We start from the raw sequence: 26,409 nt of genomic DNA on the forward strand, positions 1-26,409 counted from the left end.
ACTATTTTTACAACGTCCATAAACATCACTGTTTAACATACACTGCTTATACACACACATAGTATCACTTTATGTTCACTTATTAGCAAGTTTCTGTCTGCCATCCTGTCTCTTCGAACAATATCTCGAACGGATAAATAGAGAACGCTGGGTAATGTACCCAACACGTTGGGCGCTGATCATCTTATTTCAGCCCCCCGCCGCCAGATGGTGCTGATCGCAGTTTCGCATCCTATTATACATTTATCCTTGGTTACAGGTTGACCAGGACATGGCGGACGTGGTTCCGGAATTCGCCTTCAGGTGGCATCTGTCTGCGGGAGCTGCAGGGGCTTCAATAAGCGGACTGTAGTAGACAGGGGGAGTGTAGCTCCCTCGGATAGATGGCGCCTTGGTGAGTCGTGGAACCGACGGTACCAAGCAGTGAATAACGTACTTGATGAGCGGTCCTAAGAACTTCAAAAATCATCCCAATAAAGGATGTTACACAATAAGGCTGCGGCGCTTGCAGGTGTCGATGTACGGGCTTGCAGATGGTGCAAGTCCCGAATTTTCTCTTGGTGGACTTGCAACTTAGAGTGATCCTAGAGGTAAAAATCAAGGGGGTGTGAGGTCTGGAGAGCGGGGATGTCAAATTGAGACACATACAACATTTCTCTTTTGAACTGACATTTCCCATGCACGGTGACTTTTGGGACATCTTGTATAACACATTTTGTACGGAATTCTTAATTTTGATGAAGTTTTTATTTATGAGTACTTCTTTGATTTCAATCCGGATTTTCATGATTTATATACTTAGGCCTACTGTGTTCGTTACACAAATTATGAAAATTTTGGTTGATCGTGAGAAGGTCTTTAATTAATTACATATATATGTATGTACGTTCTAAATCCCATTTATAAGCTTAATTGAAAACGGCTGGAACAGAAATGCCTTTGTTGTCCACACGATTTGAATGACAAGTTCACACAGTACGAGAATCAATTGCGTCTGTTCGTCAGAATATCAACGTTGCTTAATGCTGCACTGAGTCTGGAATTTGTATCGGCTGCTGACTGTAGTCCTAGACCAATTTAATGAGAATAAATACTACTACTCGCCACTCCGATACGAAATACACTAAGAAATGCTTTACAGTCCGCGTCACCGTTTTTGGGGTGTGAAATAAGTAATGGGAACGTTAAGTACGAGTGTTTTACATTTGACGCAGTCAGTCTGACAATTGTGTTTGACAAATGGCTGATGTCACGTGTATAGGAAGTGGTACCATTCTTAGCAGCACTAGCAACATGCTTGCAAACAGGCACTATATGTCTACAACACACGCCAACAACGCTGACGCCAGCTTTACATAATAATATTAGATATTATCATTATCATAATATTACCATTATTACTGTCACCGGCGTAGCTTAGTCGGCTGAGGCGTTCCCTGCCGATCCAGAGTTGCGCTCGAGCGTGGGTTCAATTCCCGCTTGGGCTGATTACCTGGTAGGGTTTTTTCCTAGATTTTCCCCATCAGTAAGGCGAATGCCAGGTAATCTATGGCGAATCCTCGGCTTCATCTCGCTATCACCAATTCGACGCTAAATAACTAACCTAGTAGTTAATACAGCGTCATTATATAACCAATTACAGTACCACTATTATTATTATCATTGTCATTTACTTAATGTATTATCTGAGATTTGTTATTTTAAAAATCTAATTACGGGTACTTGACTTCCGTCTTCCATCCAACAGTCCCCATCATTCTATGGAAGAGGCACCGAAGCTGTAGTTCTTTTAGCCGCCCGTAGGCATTGCTCTTGGTGCGAATTACATAGTATCGGAATGATTATTTATGGAGAAATGGTGTAAAGCCGGTAGGGGTAACGGCAGTGTCCTGCAAAAATTACAACCAAGCACCGACTTTGCTTATTCCAAGTGGACCAATAGCAACTCGAACTCGGATTCGTCATCAGAAATTAAATAGATGTAGCCTAACATTTAGGTGACAGCTCCACTTAATTTATTGCTACTATTTATAGTTCCTTCCATTTGCCAACGATATTCGACTGGTGGTGTTTAGGTGAATTTCAATTCAGTTCCTGTTAACGAGTTATATCGTGTATAGGGGAAGAGAAGGCCTAATGACCTTATCTCTATCAGATTAAATATAAAAATAAACGAATAAATAAATAAATAAATAAATAACTAAATAAATAACTAACTAAATAAATAACTAACTAAATAAATAAATAACTAACTAAATAACCAACTAAGTAAATAAATAACTAAATAACCAACTAAATAAATAAATAACCAACTAAATATTTAGGTGAGGAGTTTGGACTTTTTCCATTGCTGGTTGTCACAATCAAAAAATTAAGACAACGTTTCGAAGGGTGGTTCTCCCTTCGTCTTTAGGTGAAAGGAAGGAGAGAAGAGAAAAAACCTACTGTTGGGATCGTTACGTACAGCTATTCTGTATGACTGAATAGCTGTACGTAACGATCCCAACAGTAGGTTCCTGAAGACGAAGGGAGAACCATCCTTCGAAACGTTGTGTTTTAATTTTTTGATTGTGACAACCAGCAATGGAAAAAGTCCAAACCCCTCACCTAAACATTAACAATTCACCATTGCTTTCCAACCCCTCATTTAGATCACCAACTAAATAACTAATTAAATAAATAACTAACTAAATATCTGACTAACTAAATAAATTAATTGAATAAATTAACTAAATAAATCAATCAATAACTAAATAAATAACTAAATAAATAACTGAATAAATAAATAACTAAATAAGTAACTAAATAAGTAAATAACCAAATAAATAAATAACTAAATAAATAAATACATAAATAAATAAGTAAATAAATAAATAAATAAATAAATAATATTTAGGCTGTTTGATCAAGTCCAATAAACAGTCGTCAAGAGTGAAATCGAGAAAAGGTTATGAACGGATGAGTTTTCATGGACAAAACATTTCCATTGTGAGACGTTTCTAAATAGAAACAACATTCACTCCAACCTATACTCACAAATAACCACGAACTCTGTGCCTCGGGAGAACTAGCAAATTAACTGTAGCACATTAAGCCAGCACAAGTCAGTGGCTACAAGAGACAAGGATTAGCCTAATTGCAGGAGATGCAGAACTTTCCCAGAAGCTATGCACTCATCTTGTGTTTAAAATTATAGGTTCATTAAATTTATGTGGTTGCCTGTATATTTTGTATATTTACTTGCATTACTTATGCTGTCCATTAGCGACATAGAAACCGTAAATTTGTTTGTTACTAATTAGCACGTGCTACAATTTAATTAAGTAAAATGTATAGCCAGTCTTAACTCCTATATTTCATTTCTAATTCTCGTGGGTAGAATTTTACAATTGTAAAGATCATCTGCGGGTGAATATGTTAACTTCTTTTGGTACACGGAAAATGTAGGTCTAAACAATTCCTCCGCAGAATGTCTTTTCAAATGTATGCAACATCGAGAAAGTGACTTTTTATATCCGAAATGGAAGACATTCTTTCCTCGCAGCTCACATCTAAATTTAGAACGACATCGAGATTTCATGTTGTGAGTTACTTACTAAAAGTGTTACTTATTTTCAGTGTCTATATATGATTTGTACCTAAGATTATGCTTGATAATTGAAGAGTGAAATTTGCAATGCGTTTCCACTCTCTTGTATTAATTCTGCTGGAATTTTATCGATACCTGGAGATTTGTACTTTTTAAGATTTCTTTCGCAATTTCGACTTCAGAAAGTGTGGGTCCGGGTGTAAATGGCTCAGCAGTTGTATTTGTACTTCGTCCCGATCGTTTCTATTTGGCGTATGTACATTTAGTATTCCCCCAAAATAGTTTTCCATCTGTTCAGGAAGGAACGAGAGGGATTTACCTTTCCATTTGTTCAGGAAGGAACGAGAGGGATTTACCCTATTAGATCGAATAAAATGAAATTCGAAAAATTGGGCCTTAGCCCCTTTGGAAAGTTAGGTCTTCGATTATAATGACAGAAAAAGAAATGTTGCAACAATTGAGAGTGGGCAGGAGTAGTAGATCAAATCAAAATATGGAGAATAATCGGAAGGAAAATAATTCACTTAGTGGTTTCATAAAATCCACTCGGACAGAGTGAGTGGAAAGGAAAGAAAACGAAATAAACATTTCAGACACTTGTAGCTTCTCGCTTCGTTGTAACAGGGATATTTGATCTAAATTCTACCGCGGAAATAAACGGAACTGAACTATGAAATAAGCCTTATGAATTGTGAAGAGATTAGAAACAAATCCGCCACTGGAGTGAAAAGGGCAAGTCGAATAAAATGAAATTCGAAAAATTGGACCTTAGCCCCTTTGGAAAGTTAGGTCTTCGATTATAATGACAGAAAAAGAAATGCTGTAACAACTGAGAGTTGGAAGGGGTAGAAGATCAAAGCAAAAGATGAAGAATAGTCGGTAGAAAAACAATTCACTTAGTGATTTCATAAAATCCACTCGGACAAGGTGAGTGGAAAGGAAAGAAAGCGAAATAAACTTTTCAGACACTTGTAACTTCTCGTTTCGTCGAAGTTTGTACCGCGAAAATAAACAGAACTGAACTATGAAATAAGCCTTATGAATTGTGAAGAGATTAGAAACAAATCCGCCACTGGAGTGAAAAGGGCAAGTCGAATAAAATGAAATTCGAAAAATTGGCACTTAGCCCCTTTGGAAAGTTAGGTCTTCGATTATAATAACAGAAAAAGAAATGTTGCAACAACTGAGAGTGGGCAGGAGTAGTAGATCAAATCAAAAGATGGAGAATGATAGGAAGGAAAATAATTCTCTTAGTGATTTCATAAAATCCACTCGGAAAAAGTGAGTGGAAAGGAAATAAAACTAAATAAACATTTCAGACACTTGTAGCTTCTCGTTTCGTTGTAACAGGGATATTTCATCGAAGTTATACCGCGAAAATAAACGGAACTGAACTATGAAATAAGCCTTATGAATTGTGAAGAGATTGGAAACAAATCCGCCACTGGAGTGAAAAGGGCAAGTCGAATAAAATGAAATTCGAAAAATTGGACCTTAGCCCCTTTGGAAAGTTAGGTCTTCGATTATAATGACAGAAAAAGAAATGCTGCAACAACTGAGAGTTGGAAAGGGTAGAAGATCAAAACAAAAGATGAAGAATAGTCGGAAAGGAAACAATTCACTTAGTGATTTCATAAAATCCACTCGGTCAAAGTAGGCCTAAGTGGAAAGGAAAGAAAACGAAATAAACATTTCAGACACTTGTAGCTTCTCGCTTCGTTGTAACAAGGAGTAGTAGTAGTAGGGTTTAAGAAGGGCGCGTCAGCTACTATGGCTATTTGCGCCCTTATCTAAAATTCTTAATGTAACAAATACATAAATAATATAATAATCAGAGTGCTAAAAGAACTAAAAAGCGTTGTCACGATAAAACTAGGCACACAATGTAACAAGGATATTTGATCGAAGTTGTACTGCGAAAATAAACGGAACTGAAGTATGAAATAAGCCTTATTCATTGTGAAGAGATTAGAAACAAATCCGCCACTGGAGTGAAAAGGGCAAGTCGAGATTACAGTTGTACACAAGTTGAGATACACGCTGCGTGCGATTAATTAACCGTGGCTGATAAATTAAGCAAGAAGAGCAGAACCAGCTAGGTTTCACCGTCGAGATCAACATCAGAACCTGCCGTGAAGAGAGGCTTGTGTATATAGTTTCAACACAGACGCCATTTCTTACATATCGAATTACGCGAATCAGAGGCGTATCGGATGCTAGATATCATCAGTAGTTTCGAAAAAAAAATAATAACATGCCGCTACTCCGAACATACTCTGTGTAGACGCAAGTTTTCAATACAGATAAATATTAACAACGATTACAGGTCATTGACCCTGTACCATGCATAGATATACAGACAGCAAAGGTTTCACTTTTTTGATATGAATATGTATATGTATATGTACAATACAATGGTGTTCACTATTCTTATGCAGATGACATAGTTTTACTTTTTGGTGGAAAAACCTGGTATGATGCAAATAATAATTCAAATAATGGACTTAAATTAATAAATTATCTTTCTATCAACGAAAATAAAACCACAATTATTCCATTCTCATTATCTGAAAAATGTAACAAACCTCCTACATCTATATTCATTATTAAATTACATAATTCTGATTGTTGTCTTATAAAGTGTAAATGTCCGATTATTAAGGAGTCCTCTGAAGTTAAGTATTTAGGCATAATTTTCGATAATCATTTAAAATGGAACCAACACATTAATTACCTTTGTAATAAATTACGTAAAATAGTATATTATTTTGTTTTATTGAGGAATTATTTGTCTATAAGTTTAATACGTACAATATATTTAACTTTATTTCAATCGGTAATTTTGTATGGAATTATTATAGGATGGGGTAGCTCATTTAAATTCAATTTTAATCCACTTTATTTATTACAGAAAAAAATAATTAAAATATGTCTTCATAAACCTATTGATTTTCCATCTCAAAATTTGTTTCTAGATTTTAATGTACTTAACGTAAGACAAATTTATTATATTGTATTAATAAAATTCATACATAAAAATCGAAATAATTTTGAAGTGTATTCTCATAGTTATGAAACAAAAGGTATGAATTCTTTAAGATTGTTTGAACCAAAATGCAACACTGTTACAGTGTTTAATCACAGCAGTAATTTAGGCCCAAGAATATATAACAAATTTATATTTAAATATCCTAATCTTGTCAATTCTAATAGTTCTAGTATTAAATTTAAAAAAAAAGTTATGTATGGATTTTATAAAAATTGAAAAATTGTAAATTTAAATTTATATATTATAATTGCACAGTAGACATAAGACAAATTGCATCGTATAATTATTAATTTCAATTCAGGAATCCGCCCCTGAGCACGAGTTCTACTCTTTCAGAGGCGAGCTAAAGTTTTTCTGTATATATTATATTTTATGTTACAATTATTAGCAAAATAATAAATAAATAAATAAATAAATAAATAAATAAATTTACTATAGAAGTGTCACTACAGTAATCCTGGTAACAGAATCGGTTAACGGAATCACAACGAAAAGTATACGTTTTATATGTAATACACCAGGTGTCTCATTGTTTCGCAAGCGGTCCTTCTTATTCTATTTTCATTCTTTCATACTGTTCTGCCAAAGGGCAGGTCTTTCACTAAAAACTCAGCATTCTCCAGTCTTTCCTATTTTCTGCCTTCCTCTTAGTCGCTGCATATGGCCCATATATTAAATAAATACATCTTATGTTTTATTTAGCGACGCTCGCAACTGCAGAGGTTATATCAGCGTCGCCGGATGTGCTGGAATTTTGTCCCGCAGGAGTTCTTTTACATTCCAGTAAATCTACTAACATGAGGATGTCGCATTTAAGCACACTTAAATGCCGTCGACCTGGCCCGGGATCGAACCCGCAACTTTGGGCATAGAAGGCCAGCGCTATACCAACTCGCCAACAGGTCGACCCCATATATTAATGTCGTCTATGATTTCATATCTTCTTTTGCCTCGAACTCTTCTCCCGTTCACCATTCCTTGCAGTGCATCCTTCAGTAGGCAGTTTCTTCTCAGCCAGTGATTCAACCAATTCCTCTTTCTCTTCCTGATCAGTTTCAGCATTATTATATTTCTTCATCCACTCTTTCCAACACAACTTCATTTCTTATTCTGTTTGTCCATTTCACACGTTCCATCTTTCTCCATATCCACGTTTCAAATGTTTCTATTCGCTTCTCTTCACTTCGCCCTAATATCCATGTTTCTGCCCCATACCACAGTCTAGCATATACAGTTACGAAGCTCAATACGTAGTAAATATGCATCCATAAATAGTTGCTAACCACCAGGATCGCTAATATCGCCTCATTACAGACAATGCGAAATAGTATCGGCACAGTCTTTTGTTCCTAGCACCCTCACAACTCAAGCTTCGTGACTGCATATACTAGGCTGTGTCCATACAATGCTACACTCCAAGTTTTCAATCTCACGAGGATCTGTCCGTTATAGACGTAATCTCAATAGATAAGCTATCCTGCAGAGACATCTGTCCGCAAATCGGGGAATGTGGTATAGAGAGAACAAGTAGCAGACAAAGAATGGAGCCCTCTTACTAGAGAAAGCTGACATGGAACCTTCGGCTTTACTGCCCTTTGAAGGAAAAATATTTGTTGCCTTTTAAAAGTATATTACGAAACAAGGTTGGGAAGTGCTTTTTACAAAATCGAGGAAAAGTTTGAGAAACGAGCAGAGTGAATTTTCCAATTTCCAAGATTTTGTAATGCACTTACAAATGTATTGTACAACATTTTTTTTCTCGTTGTTGGTAACTCTATAGCATCTATTAGATGCTTTATGGTTGTGCTAACAGACGGAGTTACTTGTCAACAACGTGACGCTGAAACGTGTGATCAGGTTACTGCCCAGCGACAGTCCTGATGTATTTTTATATTTGTGATGATTTGTTAATTGATATTAACCCGGCACACTCACAATCACACTCACATTCATACAAATTTCCAGAATCTAGACACCCAGGGAATTCATCTTCTTCAAGAATAATTCACCAAGAGCCTAGCCCGGGAATCGAACCCGGGACCTCCTGATCTGGAAGCCAGCATGCTGACCAACAGACCACGGAGGCAGTCAAACATTTTTTGCACGATCATATTTTTAAAACTGCAAATACAATATATTTTCCATTGAAAATTTAGAGCAATATAATTACAAAGCGTTTGCAAAACTAAACTGTAATGGTAACTAAGTAGCAACAAGTGCATTGTAATGGGTCTATTTCAGTGGAGCTCGTGGTATGATTCCCAAGTTCCTTGAAAGCTTCAGGAAGACTTTTGAACTACCACAGACACTTACTGCTGACATCATAACTTCAGTTTTGAAACGCTCTTGCCAAATTCTGAGTCATCATATTCACTCTGTTTAACTTTTTTTTCTTTTCTTCACTTTATAATTCATATACCTCTATGCTCAACCATGCCGAAATGTAGTAATTATACACCCGGTAGCAGTACTTTAATGCATGTCATTAAAGTACACCTATTCATTAAAGTTCAGGTTTTCGATTATTCTCGGATATGCAATCGAAAGACAACTATCGAAATGTCACGGAGGCTGGAAATCCAATACTGTCGCAGAAGGTTATGTTCTGTTACTATAATAATTAGCGTTAATTGTAAATAATATTCAAATAAATTCAATTTGTCATCTCGTTTTTCAATTCTAAATCAATTTCCTGGTTATATCAAAATTAGTTAATGTATTCTCTAGGTTATATCAAGGTCAATGGCATTATTGCTCCTCGGAAAAAATCAATACTTTTGCGTCTGCGCACATCTCACAATTTACGAGCTATGCACAAGGTCATTTCCGCTCTTGGGTCAGATACGAATAAAATGAATACTTCTGAATAATTTCAAGTTAGAAATATGGTCGAGCATAAAAAGTCGTATGAAACTTGCCTACAATGGTAATTAAGACGCACGTATGAAAATTATGAAACTCGCTTGCGCTCGTTTCATAAACAAACATACTCGCGTCTTAATTACTATCATTATATGCTCGTTGCATAATGTACTATTATTTTAATTTTCTTTCTACAAAATTTATGCAAACATTTAATATTGTAAAATTCATGTAGGAGAGTATACCGAGTCCTTCTGGGCTACCTCCAATGGGAGGCAGTTATTATTATTATTATTATTATTATTATTATTACTTATGTTATGAAGTATTGTTTCCATAGCAACAAATTTCTGTGTGGAAATTATATCTTTCAAGGCCTAACAACAACAGTTGTAAATACAACAAAAACACGATCATGCAAAAACTATTATTACGATATTAGAATAGCATGCTAAAGGCATTATTACCTGCGAACATAGAATCTAATGACAAACATGCATCCATTAGACCACGGATAACGACACAGCCTCTATTTTAATGAATCAATTGCTGTCTATACCTGCACTGGGTGGTGAACTGGAAGAAGCACTATAGGGTGTTCCATGTTAAAATTTGTATGTATTGTAATACTAGCTTCCCTAATTGTTTTACAAGAAATATTTATTAAAGTTCCCTGTACATCAAAATGTTTTAAGCCCATCCATTCTGTTAAAAATAACTTTTGTTTTCGCTAGGCCTAATGTAAAACTAAAAAAAATTAATACATTATTGTAATAATGCTTAGCATAGTATGTCATGGGTTCTTTAAAAACAATTGATCGCAATTAATAAAAGCCGAACAATTGAGTGGATTTAACAAAAGCCGAACAATAGAGTGCATTTTTAGCATAAACCGAACAATTGAGTTTATTTACTAACAAAACTATTATTTAGGAACGCGAGACATAATTGATTTTTTATAGGAACATTTAAAATGCGGGATACATTATGAAATATGATTTTAATATTTAAAACAGTTAAAAATGCAATACAAGCGAAATGTCACAGGTTATGGAACATGCAGTTAGAAAATTTCAGACGTGAATTTTATAACAGATTGGGTTATTGTTTAGCAGCAAGAGAGGGACTATATGAAAATGTATTGTAATTCATAATGAAATATTAAGTACTGATGTTTTAGTATTATTACAAAAAAATTATGCCATATTCATTTGTTTTCCTTTCTTTAATACGTTTTATAATTCCAGTCCTTCATGGCCCACTATGGTTAACATTTTCATTGCAAAATGGTGATAATATTGTTAATATTTATAATTTACAACACACATTTTGTCTCACATTACTACGTAAACAAACGGTAAACAACAACGGCTTTTTTCCACTCTCACTGCCATAAATATGCTCTTATTACTTCATTTTTACGAAAGTAAATGGATTTTACCGTGATATTGTTGGTTCCTACTGACGACGGGACGTAAGTCACATTGCTTTCCTAGGAAAGTAAGCGAAAATATGTTTCGTTCAACAGTTGCATAGCAACAAACAAAATAATACTCAAAAGTCAACGATCCTCCCAACAGTTCTGATATTCTGTAGTTCAGTCGACTGTCCGAAGACAGGTCTGTACCCCCCAAGTGAAACCAGCATGGCACTATTTATGAGGCAACTAGGTCAGGGGATAATGGAGTAAGGTGGTCAGTTCCTTTCACCCTCCATTGCATACATAGCCGACTAGCTACATATTACACTAATCAGACTTCAGATGCATACAAACAGTTGTTCTTCCTCTGACACATATCGTCAAGTGAGATGTACTTACTGATAATAATTAGCCAGAACCTCAATCAGAGGATTGACAAAGCCACCGGCGTAGCTCTGTCGGCTAAGGCGCTTGCCTACCGATCCGGAGTTGCGTTCGGGCGCGGGTTCGATTCCCGCTTGGGCTGATTACCTGGTTGGGTTTTTCCCGAGGTTTTCCCCAACCGTAAGGCAAATTTCAGGTAATCTATGGCGAATCCTCGACCTCATCTCGCGATCACCAATCTCATCGACGCTAAATAACCTCGTAGTTGATACAGCGTCGTTAAATAACCAAGTAAAAAAAATAGACTTGACAAAAGGTTAGCAGACAGAATTGCCATTATAGGGAACTGAGAATCACAAGCATTCTTTTAGTGATTATAAACGTGATAACTCTAAATGTATAAGATGTAAGATGTTAATGTCTTACACTATCTACCAAAAAGTAATTGGGCACTGTTTTTGCACCTTTAGAACCTCGTGGTACCACCTCTTGTTGCTATAACAGCAGCCACCCTGTCAGGCATGCTCTCCACTAGTTTGTGTAGGATATCCACTGGAATGCGTCGCCATTCCTCTTGCAACATGGCACTCAGTTGGATAATGGAAGTTGGTCCTGTGTTTCGGCGGCTACTATGCAGTGGTATACAGACAGTAATGTTCAACGGTTGGACTGGCCTGCACAGAGTCCTGATCTCAATCCCATCGAGCACCTTTGAGCCGAATTGGATCGGCGATTGAGGTCTCGGGAGATGCGGCCAACTTCCATTGTCCAACTGAGTGACATGTTGCAAGAGGAATGGCGACGCATTCCAGTGGATACCCTACACAAACTAGTGGAGAGCATGCCTGACAGGGTGGCTGCTATTATAGCAACAAGAGGTGGTGCCACGAGGCTCTAAAGGGGCAAAAACAGTGCCCAATTACTTTTTGGTAGATAGTGTATAACAAATAGATTAAGCCCCTAGGCCTGGTGTGTCTGATATTACTAAATTCAGTGGCCACAGCTATTTTCTCACTTTCACTGCTTTCCTAGTCATAAATCCAGGAAGTTAAGTATATATACATTAACCGCGATTACAGAAGGTGATTGGAATCTCTATGAAGTCGTGAGGTTGAAAGGCACGTGTTAGTGTCACGGAAGGTAAACTCATTACAATATTTTCACCCAGAGGAAAGGCAGATCTTTACAAGTGGAGTCTTCATGCAGTATTGACCAGCGAATCCTGCCACCGACGAAATTAATTTAATTTAATCGGTTTTACATCATGCATCTTGGACAATATTGTGAATGAGGAAGAAAAAACTGGATTAATCAAAAGAGGTTGTATCTAGACAGAAATCTAGACATTTTGCGGGACGATAAATTCACGTCATATGTATTGTTTAATTCTCACTGCAGGTTACAAGGCAAGCGGACCGGGTTTCGATCTAGGGTTCTACTTTTTGAAAAATGAAATAATATTTTTACAATACACACTAGAAGAACTTTAAAGAAGTAATAAATGTACAAATCGAAAGAAAAGAAGAATACTGGAAGATCAGGTAAGGCGTAAGTCAGTGATGTCAACTGATGCTCATAGGAGCGCGTTAGAGCCCAGGAGAGCCTGAGCGCTTTACAGCGGAAAGGAAAGAGACAGACGAAAGAGGTGGTATATGCCGCTTGATCGAGCTATATTCAGGGATGGCCACTGATTCAATGGATAAAGGGAAGAGAACTTATTATACCTATATCCATGTTAATTTTTAGATTTGTCTGAGAAGTATATGTGCATTATAAGTTTTAATGTTAATGTTCGTTTTTCACAAGTTTGCTTTTTATTCAAAAGGAATATTTTCTCAAGTTTTTTTTTTACAGAAAAGTGAAATTTTCAGATATGTTTGTTTAGTAGCCTTACTGGTGCTAAAACAAAGTTTTCGTAAATCTAATATATTGTAAATACGTATGACTGAAGATAGTGTATTAAAATGTTTTATAATATTCGCATGGAAAATGTTTGTAAGGAAATGAATTAACAAAGCAAATACTGTTACATCACAAACAAACGATATGTGCCTATGTGTTGGTAAAACGTCAGCTCTATAGCGTCAGCAGATTTCGAGATAATTTAATATTCTGATAACAGAAAGTTGCGCACCAATATCACCTAAAAGCATAATGCGATAAGATTTTTATTATGTAATATTAGTTACAGTTAAAACATATACCTAGACAACTTTGCTTGGTACTATAATATTGTTTTGATTACTTTTATAAGGCTAAAGATACCATCAATATCAATTTCAACTTATCATGTCATATTCAGTGTCTTTCTTTGGGATAACAGTTTCTTTATAGATGACGTGTTTAATTCACTTAGTACAGTATAGTTGAGTTATTATGGAATTTGTGTGAATATTCCTTCTTTACTCTTTATTATGTTATTAACTTTTAAAACACAACTGCAATATTAGGCTAAGAAATAGGTGTTAGTACTTTTGTTTTACATACAATATAGAAAATAACAAACAGAAAGAAGCCATATAAAAATAACGACATAAAATTTCACGTTCCGTTTGAAGTTTGTGGACCACTGTTTTCTTAATCCAACAGGCTGCTTATTCCTCCTAGCATACTAGCGCTTAATGCCCGGAACGACGTCAAGGTCAGAAAAAATGCGCTTGCTTTGACATCACTGGTGTAAGCTAATGTGTTACTCCTGGCATGGGAAACAGAAAGATAAATTTCCTAACCCAAGGTTGAAGAATAACAAGAATTTACAAGTCATTCCTCAACGCTGCTCGCTAATACTGAACTCGAGTGAACTCGAGAATACAAAACTAAATTGGTACAACGGGATTTTTAAACTAGATCGGTAACTAGAATGTTTTTTTTTTTCAGATAAAAGACGAAATTCGATCCCGAAGGGCAGTTTTCTTGTTTTCCGTTTAAGGTTAAAAGTTTCAGGAATAACTTTGGTGAGTCACGTTGTCAGAAACTTGAAATCCACTGATGCATTGAACAAGTTGCAGCTAACGTACCGATACATTCTAACGCGAATGTTTTATGTTGATATGCTTCATGAAAACCACTGTGCGAACTGTGTCTAAGTGCAATATAAAATATGCAGTATTTCACAATGCTAGTATGTTTGTAAATCATGTCTTATTTATAATCTATTCTACACATATTGTACAAGTGCTGGAGACGTACAGTCATTACCATAAATTTTCTCGAGACTCCATTTTCTTTCCAGAGTCAAGAAAGTGTTTTAACATGGGTACGAGCTTCTGTTGCGTGTTGTTTGGAGCGTGCAGTATGTATTCATATATACAAGATCAGCAATACATAGAACCTGAAAGGAATATGCATAGCCTATTCAATATCATACGCTATACACTTATAAATTCTCGTACTGGTTGGGACCAATAAAAGGGTTCAGCTTCCATCTCTGCTGGGTCACGATTCTCACCACAGCGATTGATATTCCGGACCTAGCAGATTATATTAAGCTTCTAGTACAAGAAAAGACTTTGTCTTACTTACTTACTGACTTTTAAGGAACCCGGAGATTCATTGCCGCCCTCACACAAGCCCGCCATTGGTCCCTATCTTGAGCAAGATTAATCAAGTCTCTATCATCATATCCCATCTCCCTCAAATCCATTTTAATATTATCTTCCCATCTACGTCTCGGCCTCCCTAAAGGCCTTTTTCCCTCCGGTCTCCCAACTAACACTCTATATGCATTTCTGGATTCGCCCATACGTGCTACATGCCCTGTCCATCTCAAACGTCTGGATTTAATGTTCCTAATTATGTCTGGTGAAGAATATAATGCGTGCAGTTCTGTGTTATGTAACCTTCTCCATTGTCCTGTAACTTACTCCCTCTTAGCCCCAAATATTTTCCTGAGCACCTTATTCTCAAACACCCTTAACCTATGTTCCTTTCTCAAAGTGAGAGTCCAAGTTTCACAACCATAAAGAACAACTAATAATACAACTGCTTTATAAATTCTAACGTTCAGATTTTTTGACATCAGACTGGATGATATAAGCTTCTCAACCGAATAATAACAGGCATTTCCCATATTTATTCTCTGTTTAATTTCCTCCCGAATATCATTTATATGTGTTACTGTTGCTCCCAGGTATTTGAATTTTCCCACCTCTTCAAAAGATAAATTTCCAATTTTTATATTTCAATTTCGTACAACATTCTCGTCACGAGACATAATCATATACTTTGTCTTTTCGGGATTTACTTCCAAACTTATCTCTTTACTTGGTTCAAGTAAAATTCCAGTGTTTTCCCTAATCGTTTGTGGATTTTCTCCAAACATATTTACGTCATCGGCATAGACAAGCAGCTGATTTAAACCGTTCAATTCCAAACCCTCTCTGTTATCCAGGACTTTCCTAATGGCATACTCTAGAGCAAAGTTAAAAAGTAAAGGTGATAATTCATCTCCCTGCTTTAGCCCGCAGTGAATTGGAAACGTATCTGACAGAAACTGACCTGTACGGACTCTGCTGTACGTCTCACTGAGACACATTTTAATTAATCGAACTAGTTTCTTGGAAATACCAAATTCAATAAGAATATCACATAAAACTTCTCTCTCTTAACTGAGTCATATGCCTTTTTGAAATCTATAAATAACTGATGCATTGTACCCTCATCCTCCCATTTTCTCTCCATTATCTGTCGAATGCAAAATATATGATCAATAGTTGATTTCTTACACCTAAAACCACACTGATGATCCCCAATATTTTCATCTACATATGGAGTTAATCTTCTCAAACAATATTGGACAAAATTTTATACGACGTCTACAAAAGTGATAGGCATTTAGATTTACCTGTACAGTCCGATGTCACCGTTTTTTACGTGTGAAATAAGTAATGGGAACGTTAAGTGCGAGTGTTTTACATTTGCCGCAGTCAGTCTGACAACTGTGTTTGGCATATGGCTGATGTGACGTGCATAGGCAGTGGTACCATTCTCAGCTGCACTATTAACAGAGCACTATATATGTAGGACACACGCCAAAAACGCTGGCGCCAGCTATAACACTCATTCTCCATTAAACAATTTTTATTCGTCATGTCAGCTGAAAGACACAGGATAATAGTGTTAGCACAAACTTTTAGACTGAATTATTAGTAGCTAGTATTGGACACTTATCCTTTGAAGAAGGTGGAAAAATAATAATAATAATAATAATAATAATAATAATAATAATTTATATATAATAACTACCGACTATTAATATTATTATTATTATTATTATTATTATTATTATTATTTTATTGTCGAAAATTCAACTCTGAACGTGCTAGTGACCTGTTGTGTTACTACATCAAAGAATTTCACAAACTACCGATACAAATCGTTGACAGGATTATGAGGATTCATAAGCCAGGATAAATAATTGAGAGTTAACAGGCATGTCTAACTTGGGAGGACTGTGCTGACACTTGCTTGGAAGTGCTGCGGATGAAGAAATCTAGTGGCGGTTCCAGGAAGAAATCTAACACACAGCCGCATCAAATGGAGTTACCGCTGAGTGAAAGGTGAGAGACCCTTCGGCTGCATATTTCACCACCCGCATGATGGGGACGTGACGGTTAATTGTACGTAATAAATCATTTGAAAAGGTGTCAAGAGGTTTAAACTCCCCAGGCTAATAACAAAGAATTTAAAATCATTGTCTTAGGTATGTATATAGCCTACAGTACATGCTTTAAGCACTCAGATAACGAAACAATCTTGTCCTCGCGCATCTATAATAAACAAGATGTAGCATTTTGAGTAGAGAAAGTGACGATTGGTACTGAGATCTGTTTCCCTGGCGTTTTTCTTTACTTTCTCAAGAGAATCGGTATTTAAAATGAGAAGCAATTTTGTACTACTACTTTCGTGTAGAATTAATAGTTTAAGTAGATATTATTAAAGATTTGTTTAAATATCTTTATACATTTATTGTTTACATCAGCTCCTTGTCTATGCGGATGACGTAAATATGTTAGGAGAAAATCCACAAACGATTAGGGAAAACGCGGAAATTCTACTTGAAGCAAGTAAAGCGATAGGGTTGGGAGTAAATCCCGAAAATACTAAATATATGATTATGTCTCGTGACCAGAATATTGTACAAATGGAACTATAAAAATTGGAGGTTTATCCTTCGAAGAGGTGGAAAAATTCAAATATCTTGGAGCAACAGTAACAAATATAAATGACACTCGGGAGGAAATTAAACGCAGAATAAATATGGGAAATGCGTGTTATTATTCGGTTGAGAAGCTTTTGTCATCTAGTCTGCTGTCAAAAAATCTGAAAATTAGAATTTATTAAACAGTTATATTACCGGTTGTTCTGTATGGTTGTGAAACTTGGACTCTCACTTTGAGAGAGGAACAGAGATTAAGGGTGTTTGAGAATAAGGTTCTTAGGAAAATATTTGGGGCTAAGAGGGATGACCTTACAGGAGAATGGAGAAAGTTACACAACGCAGAGCTGCACGCATTGTATTCTTCACCTGACATAATTAGGAACATTAAATCCAGACGTTTGAGATGGGCAGGGCATGTAGCACGTATGGGAGAATCCAGAAATGCATATAGAGTGTTAGTTGGGAGGCCGGAGGGAAAAAGACCTTTAGGGAGGCCGAGACGTAGATGGGAAGATAATATTAAAATGGATTTGAGGGAGGTGGGATATGATGATAGAGACTGGACTAATCTTGCTCAGGATAGGGACCAATGGCGGGCTTATGTGAGGGCGGCAGTGAGCCTCCGGGTTCCTTAAAAGCCAGTAAGTAAGTAAGAAGTATACATTTATTGTTGCTATATTAAAAGAATGTGAGCTTAATCAATCTGATCCGTAATATTACCAACCAAGGATTTGTCAAAATATAAAGGAGAAGGTGGTAATATGGGACGGGGTTATAAAATGGGACACTGCTATTTTTCTGAAATTAGTAGCGCTATCTGTTACGTACAATGGCATATTTTCCTCCTCGGTTAGTCTTTCTCTGCAATGGGATGCAGTGAGTGCATCGAGAGAGAGTTGTGTATGAGAGGGGGTCATGTTCATTACTTACGCCAGTGGTATACATTTTTTTGCAGAGGATGATTTTAGCGGCTGTTACGCAGTAACAAATTAAGGTAGAGGAATTATCTTTAGGCGTAAAAATAGAGAAGGAGTTGTAGATTTTAATTTCCAGCATCATGGAAATTAAATGCCGTTGTAAATTAAATTTATCCAAGGTTTTATGTTATGGTATGAGTGGTGGTATTATGGGACAGGGTTGTCCCATAGTACAACATTACCATTCCTGTGAGAAAAATAGATGTTCAGGACAAAAATAGTCTTAGAACCTTCTGCCGCCCATTGTTGTAGTGTGTTCATGTCGTTATGTAGTTCTTCTTTGCTTTCCCCTTTTCTCTAATTGAAAGGTAAAACAACACAAAACGTAGAACAAAATAAGTGTATTATCTTACTTCTGTTTTTCCTGTAGTGTTCAACTGATTATGTCGCACTTTCCAAAGATGTTTTAAACCAGTATTTGAAATACTTGAATTATATCGAATGAGCATGATTCTTCAATCACTTAGCTACTTACTGGCTTTTAAGGAACCCGGAGGTTCATTGCCGCTCTTACATAAGCCCGCCATTGGTCCCTATCCTGAGCAAGATTAATCCATTCTCTATCATCATATCCCACCTCCCTTAAAAATCCATTTTAATATTATCTTCCCATCTACGTCTCGGCCTCCCTAAAGATCTTTTTACCTCCGGCCTCCCAACTAACACTCTATATGCATTTCTTGATTCGCCCATACGTGCTACATTCCCTGCCCATCTCAAACGTCTGGATTTAATGTTCCTAATTATGTCAGGTGAAGAATACAATGCGTGCAGTTCTGTGTTGTGCAACTTTCTCCATTCTCCTGTAACTTCATCCCTCTTGACCCCAAATATTTTCCTAAGCACCTTATTCTCAAACACCCTTAACCTATGTTCCTCTCTCAAAGTGAGAGTCTAAGTTTCACAACCATAAAGAACAACCGCTAATATAACTGTTTTATAAATTCTAACTTTCAGATTTTTTGACAGCAGACTGGATGATAAAAGTTTCTCAACCGAATAATAACAGGCATTTCCCATATTTATTCTGTGTTTAATTTCCTCCCGAGTATCATTTATATTTGTTACTGTTGCTCCAAGATATTTGAACTTCTCCACCTCTTCAAAAGATAACTTTCCAATTTTTATATTTCCATTTCGTACAATATTCTCGTCACGAGACATAATCATATACTTTGTCTTTTCGGGATTTACTTCCAAACCTATCTCTTTACTTACTTCCAGTAAAATTCCAGTGTTTTCCCTAATCGTTTGTGGATTTACTCCTAACATATTCACGTCATCCGCATAGACAAGCAGCTGATGTAACCCGTTCAATTCCAACCCCTTTCTGTTATCTTGGACTTTCCTAATGGCATACTGTAGAGCAAAGTTAAAAAGTAAATGTGATAGTGCATCTCCCTGCTTTAGTCCACAGTGAATTGGAAAGGCATCTGACGGAGACTGACCTATACGAACTCTGCTGTACGTTTCACGGAGACACATTTTAATTAATCGAACTAGTTTCTTGGGAATACCAAATTCAATAAGAATATCATATAAAACTTCTCTCTTAACCGAGTCATACGCCTTTTTGAAATCTGTGAATAACTGATGCACTGTATCCTTATACTCCCATTTTTTGTCCATTAGGCCTATCTGTCGAATACAAAATATCTGGTCAATAGTTGATCTATTACGCCTAAAACCACACTGATGATCCCCAATAATTTCATCTACATAGGCTATGGAGTTAATCTTCTCAAAAGAATGATTCTTCAATAAACAATGGAAAAATCCAATAATAATAGGTAATACGTAAGTTTTCACAACAACTTTTAAATTAAAACGTTGAGTTTTATGCCGCAAATCCGTTTTATTGATGTCAGATGTGATTACGTTTCCCCGGTCTGGGTACTGACATCGGAATGACGCTTGACGACTACTCAGTACACTGACATACGGTAAACGGAATTACTAACGAGTCAGAGAATTTTAATGAACAAACATTTGTCGTTGCCCTGGTGCAGAATTGCAGCGTTTGAATGTCAGAACGATAGGGGAGATAGCGAACTGTAGTTAGACTTGGCATGAATTCTGTGTCCACAAATAACACGAGTCAGTTTTTTTACTCTCAATACATTTTAATCGGATTTCGATGTTATTCAGATCTGGGCTGAAAATACGTTAAATGATAAAAAGAATATAAATATAAAATACTGTGATAAATATCGGTAACTTACTGATGAAAGGTCAGATCACATATCATAAAACATACTTTTCTGTACTGTTTCACAGCTGGTTTAACTGTAAATCTCAAAGATCATTTCATTTCCATGACAGATTTGTTTAAAAACACTCTGTGGAAATATCTGAAATTTATTTTTCATATTCACAGAAAAAAGATTAACAGATTACATTGACTATTACACTTTTACTACGTCACACTACTTTTGACCAATAAAACGGTACGAAAGGACGTCTTTCAACCAATCATGGCTGCTTATCGCACAATTTAATGCGTCCCTAAAATTTGTTTAATTTTATCGCGTCCCTAGCATTTGTTTATTTTTATCACTACCCCAGCATTTGTTTCTTTGTTTGCCAACATTTCAAACTGCACTGGTCTGGACGTCAAAAAAACAGAAAATTACAAACCACTCCAGTCGATGCACAGCACTTTCAAATATAACTCGCATTGGCATTCAAGAACAAGAATTAATATAAAGATCACTGGTCATAAATGAAGAGCACCATTCGGAAATCCTGAGTAAGTTGAGGGATACACCATGTACACCAACGAGTTCACTTCTTTTACACACACGTCCAATATAACATCAACTGAACCACCAACCATTAAAACATTCAAATTTGAAAATTGTACTTTCAATAATTGTTTCTTTTAAAATTATTCATGTTTATTTTTTATTTCATCATCGTTAATTAAAAAGTTTCTTGTTTATTTCAGCATACCTAATTAAAACTTTTCTAACACTTGTTTATATCATTTAGGTTATGTTTGTTATAGCTTCTGCTATATGATATTATGGATAATCACGTATCAGAGACTGTTTAATACTAAGATTTATTGAAAATCATCTGTCAAGTGATGTTGATTACTGGGATCCGGATGATTGAAGTGGAATGCAAATGTTTTAATAAAAATGAAACTGAATCAACAAAGCCTTCTTGACTAGTAACCGTCCACAGAGTTCAATGAAGATTCCATAGTTGGCACAACTGATAATAAGGAAACATAATAATAAAACACTATTGCCATCTAGCGTAATGTTGAGATGGTACAATAATACATTTGAAGACAGTTGTATTTTCGTAAGCCAATTAATATTTTATTGTATTGTAGTACTTTGTTACTTCTAATCTTTATATACTTTCTTCTAATCGTGTAATAGTCAATGGATAGTAACTAGAATAGCTGAATTTTGATGTGGACAAGATATAGCCAGTCAATTTTTGTCGGGAGTCCTCTCAATCAATAACAAAGTTTTTTTTTGGCATATCGTTAATTCGATAGCGTAATACATATTACAGCAGTGGTGACCAAAACTCGAGCTGCAGTGATTACATTCGACAGACAGCCTATGAAGTAAGGAGACGGAGGAAAGGTACTTGACATGAAAACTACAACCAGTGGTGGTTCCTATACTAACATCTTGATCAATCCCGCGGATAAAAATCTGAAGCTTTGCTGTATCAGTAATGTCACTGCTGTCATCAAGAGTCAGTGAATAATGTACGATTTTTATTGCTTCTTTTTTTAAACTTCTTCTTGAATATAATGAGGAATTTTCTAAATTTTTCTCTCGATACTTGGTCGAGAAATTCTTAGTTTTTCAAAATTAAAAACTACTTATGGTCACGTTATTTAAGCTATTTTAATCATTACTCTTTTGAGAAATTCTGTTCTATTAAAAGGCTTTAGAGCACGAGATATTTCAAATCCCATTAGGTAGCTGACTTCCTTACATTTATTTATCTCATCTTTCTCTTCCTGGCTATGATTTAGACATGACAATTCTTGGCGTTTAACAGTTCGTTGGCACATAATATTGAATCCGTTTTTCTACAATATTATTATTAAATGAATAACTAATAAATAGTCACCCTCATCTAAAGATTAAGAAGATTAAAATTGAGATAAAACCTAATAATTGTATCCTTCTAGGGAGATCTAAAAATATCAATATTCATGCACGTACAGAAGAATTATAGAAACAAATACTTAGTGGTCAGTAATAATAATAATAATAATAATAATGATAATAATAATAATAATAATAATAATAATAATAATAATAATAATACATTATTCAGCGTGGCAATTAATGTTTCTATATACTCCTAATTGAACCGTGAGCAAAGTAAACATGTCACATTTTGTCCTATAGAACAACAAAAAAGTTCTCCTTATTCTTTACGAAACCACGTCTTACTGCTTGTAGAGACAGAGTTTGTAGAGTGACATGATACCGCCACTGCTTGCCTTCAGTACGTGAATGAAAAAAACAGCAATGTACAGGAAACTCCTCGCACCCGTTTCAATGTCTGTGATTACACGATGTAATCACAACACCCGCTTCGGTCACCACTGTATTACAGCCACTAAATAGATTAATTTTAAGAAATTTGTCTTAAGTTTAGCAGTGTTAAAGAAATATTGCCTAGGAAGTCACGTTTAGTTTTAGGAGAGAAATAATTACTCTTAGTTTAGTAGATACAAAGCTTCTATACATAATTATGTGTTAGTTTTTTCTCCAACGATATTATTAATAGAGCTAATCAGGTACTAACCACCAATATGAGAGCTATCATTATACTAAATAAAAGAAAACGTTTATTATTATTATTATTATTATTATTATTATTTTCCATCCCAAAAATTGTTTTTATACTTTAATGTTCTTAACATAAGACAAATGTATTACATTGTATTAATAAAATTCATACATAAAAATCGAAATAATTTTGAATTGTATTCTCATAGTTATGAAACAAGAGGTATGAATTCTTTAAGATTGTTTGAACCAAAATGCAACACTGCTACAGTGTTCAATCACACTAGTAATTTAGGCCTAAGAATATATAACAAATTTATATTTAAATATTCTAATCTTGTCAATTCTAATAGGTCTAGTATTAAATTTGATAAGTTATGTATGGATTCTATAAAAATTGAAAAATCGTAAATTTAAATTTATATATTCTAATTGCATAGTAGACATAAGACAAATTGTATTATATACTTCTTAATTTCAATTCAGGAATCCGCCCCTGAGCACGAGTTCTACTCTTTCAGGGGTGAGCTAAAGTTTTTCTGTATATATTATATTTTATGTTACAATTATTAGCAAAATAAATAAATAAATAAATAAATATATATATATATTTATATATATTATTATCATAGATAGAGACGATATCCAGCTTGTGTCTAGAAAACTTCTTTAAAAATGTGAAACATGCTCTAGAGATGAAGATCGACAGTTCCAACACTATTATAACGTAAGCAAAAAAATTACATCTGTACTGTGAAGTTTAAGTCGCGACATTTTATTGCCGAAAGCTGGTGTGATGAACACCGCTTAGCGTGCTGTTACTTGCTCACGTCGTTTTTCGAACGGTGCCGTACTAAGCGAAACCTGTTTTCAGGCGTACATCTGCTACAACGTTTCCAAACATTCTATAACCCAGCAATATCGTTGACTTATAGTGTCTTAATTCATTGTCAAGTAAGACTCCTAGATCTTCCTAACTTGTAATTTTCGAGTCGAAGGCAACTGAGAGATTCAATCTATTACAGCCTGTGGTAGGATAGAAGGCGAGGATGAAGACTGGCAGAATTTACCATTTTGTATAGAAATTAGAATTTCTGATAGACTCTGCACATGGTGAGTCTCCCGTGATATAGAGTTGACACGATACCGGTCCTTCTCCTCAGACATCTATATATACAGGGACATCATTTTATTTTTACTTGCATTTTTATTGTACCTGCATTTCTGAATGTACTTCACTCTCACCCCTTCACTAATGTCCTTGCTCCCGTCAGACACACAAACTTACGGCCGCTGTTGCATTCGAAGTCTTCAAGCAGTGAAGTAAACACTGCAGTGTATAGTGTGTTTCAGAAATATGAGTCCGTTTTCTATAGAAGAAAGAACCTATATTAATAATATCGTACTAAAAATTATATTCAAGAAACGATAAATTCAATTTCAGAGAATATGCTTCAAAATGTTTTTAAAAATATACGTAAAGAATTGAAGCCAACATTGTAATGAACGGCAACCATTTTCAGCAACTTGTTTAAAAATTCAGATTAGCTTATTTTGAATTGAGGTGGCTAGAAGCAAAGGAATGCTAGTGACATTTGACATGAGTTAAGTGCATCCAGTGTAAGCTAAAGTATCTAAAATTTGAGTGGCAAAGGAATATTTTAATCGCATCACACATTAAAATTTAAATAAAAATTTCACCGGTTTTACGAAAGCTTAAATATGTAAACCCCATTTTCTCAAAAGTAACAAGTGCACTTACAGCCCTTTACCTATGAGCCCCTCAATTTAAATGCACTCTCTATATTGCATGTTAACATCAATAATTAATATGCTAAATAAAGTGGACATTACATAACGAACATAGCCGCCTAAAAAGTTGAGTATTTGAAAAAAAAATGTTACTACTCTACTGTATTTTGATAAATTTCGTAAAAGTGATGATCAAACTGAAAATCGTAATATCGTATTTCCCTACAACATAAATGGATACACTACTTTTCTCTCCTCCTATACCTAGTAAAATGATTTGTTTACATATTGCAGTAGTAACATCAAACTCCTGTAATGGAAGGGGGAAACAGTGTTTCCGAGTATAGCCAGGTTAATGTTAAAAATGTTGGTAAAAATAAAGTGATGTCCCTGTATTGTACTGTATACAAAACTACAAAACGTACTTAAGATAATAATATTGTTATTAAAAATAAAATATTTTTATAGTTATTAATCAAGTGGGGTTGGGTCTTTTTCATATACTTAATGGTGGTGTGATGTACATATTTATGCGTCATTCTCTTCAGTATTGGCAAAAATTACAGTTCCTAAGGAAAGACCAAAAGGTATTACTTACTAATAAAATAAGATGCCTACAAAATTATGTAGTCTCCCGATCAATTCAACAAGATTTCTTAGCAGGATAAAATGATTTTACCTTATATATTTTAAGCTCTACATCCAGCAGTTATAATAAGGTTCTATGTTTATTGTTCGAAAGCATAGAAAAGCTGACTTTTTTTAACTTTCACCTAGAATCCACAATGACCTGAAACAGCTACTGCTTTACTCCCACATGAAAAACCCACTGATCGTCCTGACATTGTTACTTGAGTTTTCGCGTTGAAACTCAAAAACTGAAGGTGGATAGGTTCAAGAAAAAGTATTTGGCATAAAAAAACCATTCAGAGGGAGTATGTTTCATTATTACGAAAGCAAATCACTTTCAAAAAGTCTGGTATTCTTAATTGAAAATAAATTTGAAAAAAAATTATTTGAACGTCTGACGAACTTAGTTTGCAGCATTTGCTGCACAAGCCGCTAGTACAATATAAAACTGACAAAGGATAGACATCTCTGCATTAGGCGGTATTCGAACAACCCACGCAGCGTTAAAACTGCGCCTTAGGCGTTATGCACACAGCTGTCGGTAATTGTTCTCTACGTCGCGGGGCAATTCGATAAATATAGGTAATAAATTCTTGCGCTATTACTGCGTGAACATCGAAAGCATGAACTTGTATTTGTGGGCAAATTCACTCGTTTCTTCCAACTTCCCAATTAGCATAATCCGATAGCGCTTTCCCCTGTTTTCCAGCATCTTAATTATGGACCTCATAAGCATGGAACAACTGTGTTTGTCTGCGACCACAAAATGAGCTGTCAAGAATACAGTAAAAGTGTGGCGGGAGGTGATTTA

The sequence above is a fragment of the Periplaneta americana genome, chromosome 12 (genome assembly GCF_040183065.1).
Source record: "Periplaneta americana isolate PAMFEO1 chromosome 12, P.americana_PAMFEO1_priV1, whole genome shotgun sequence".
Classification (NCBI taxonomy): Eukaryota; Metazoa; Arthropoda; class Insecta; order Blattodea; family Blattidae; genus Periplaneta; species Periplaneta americana.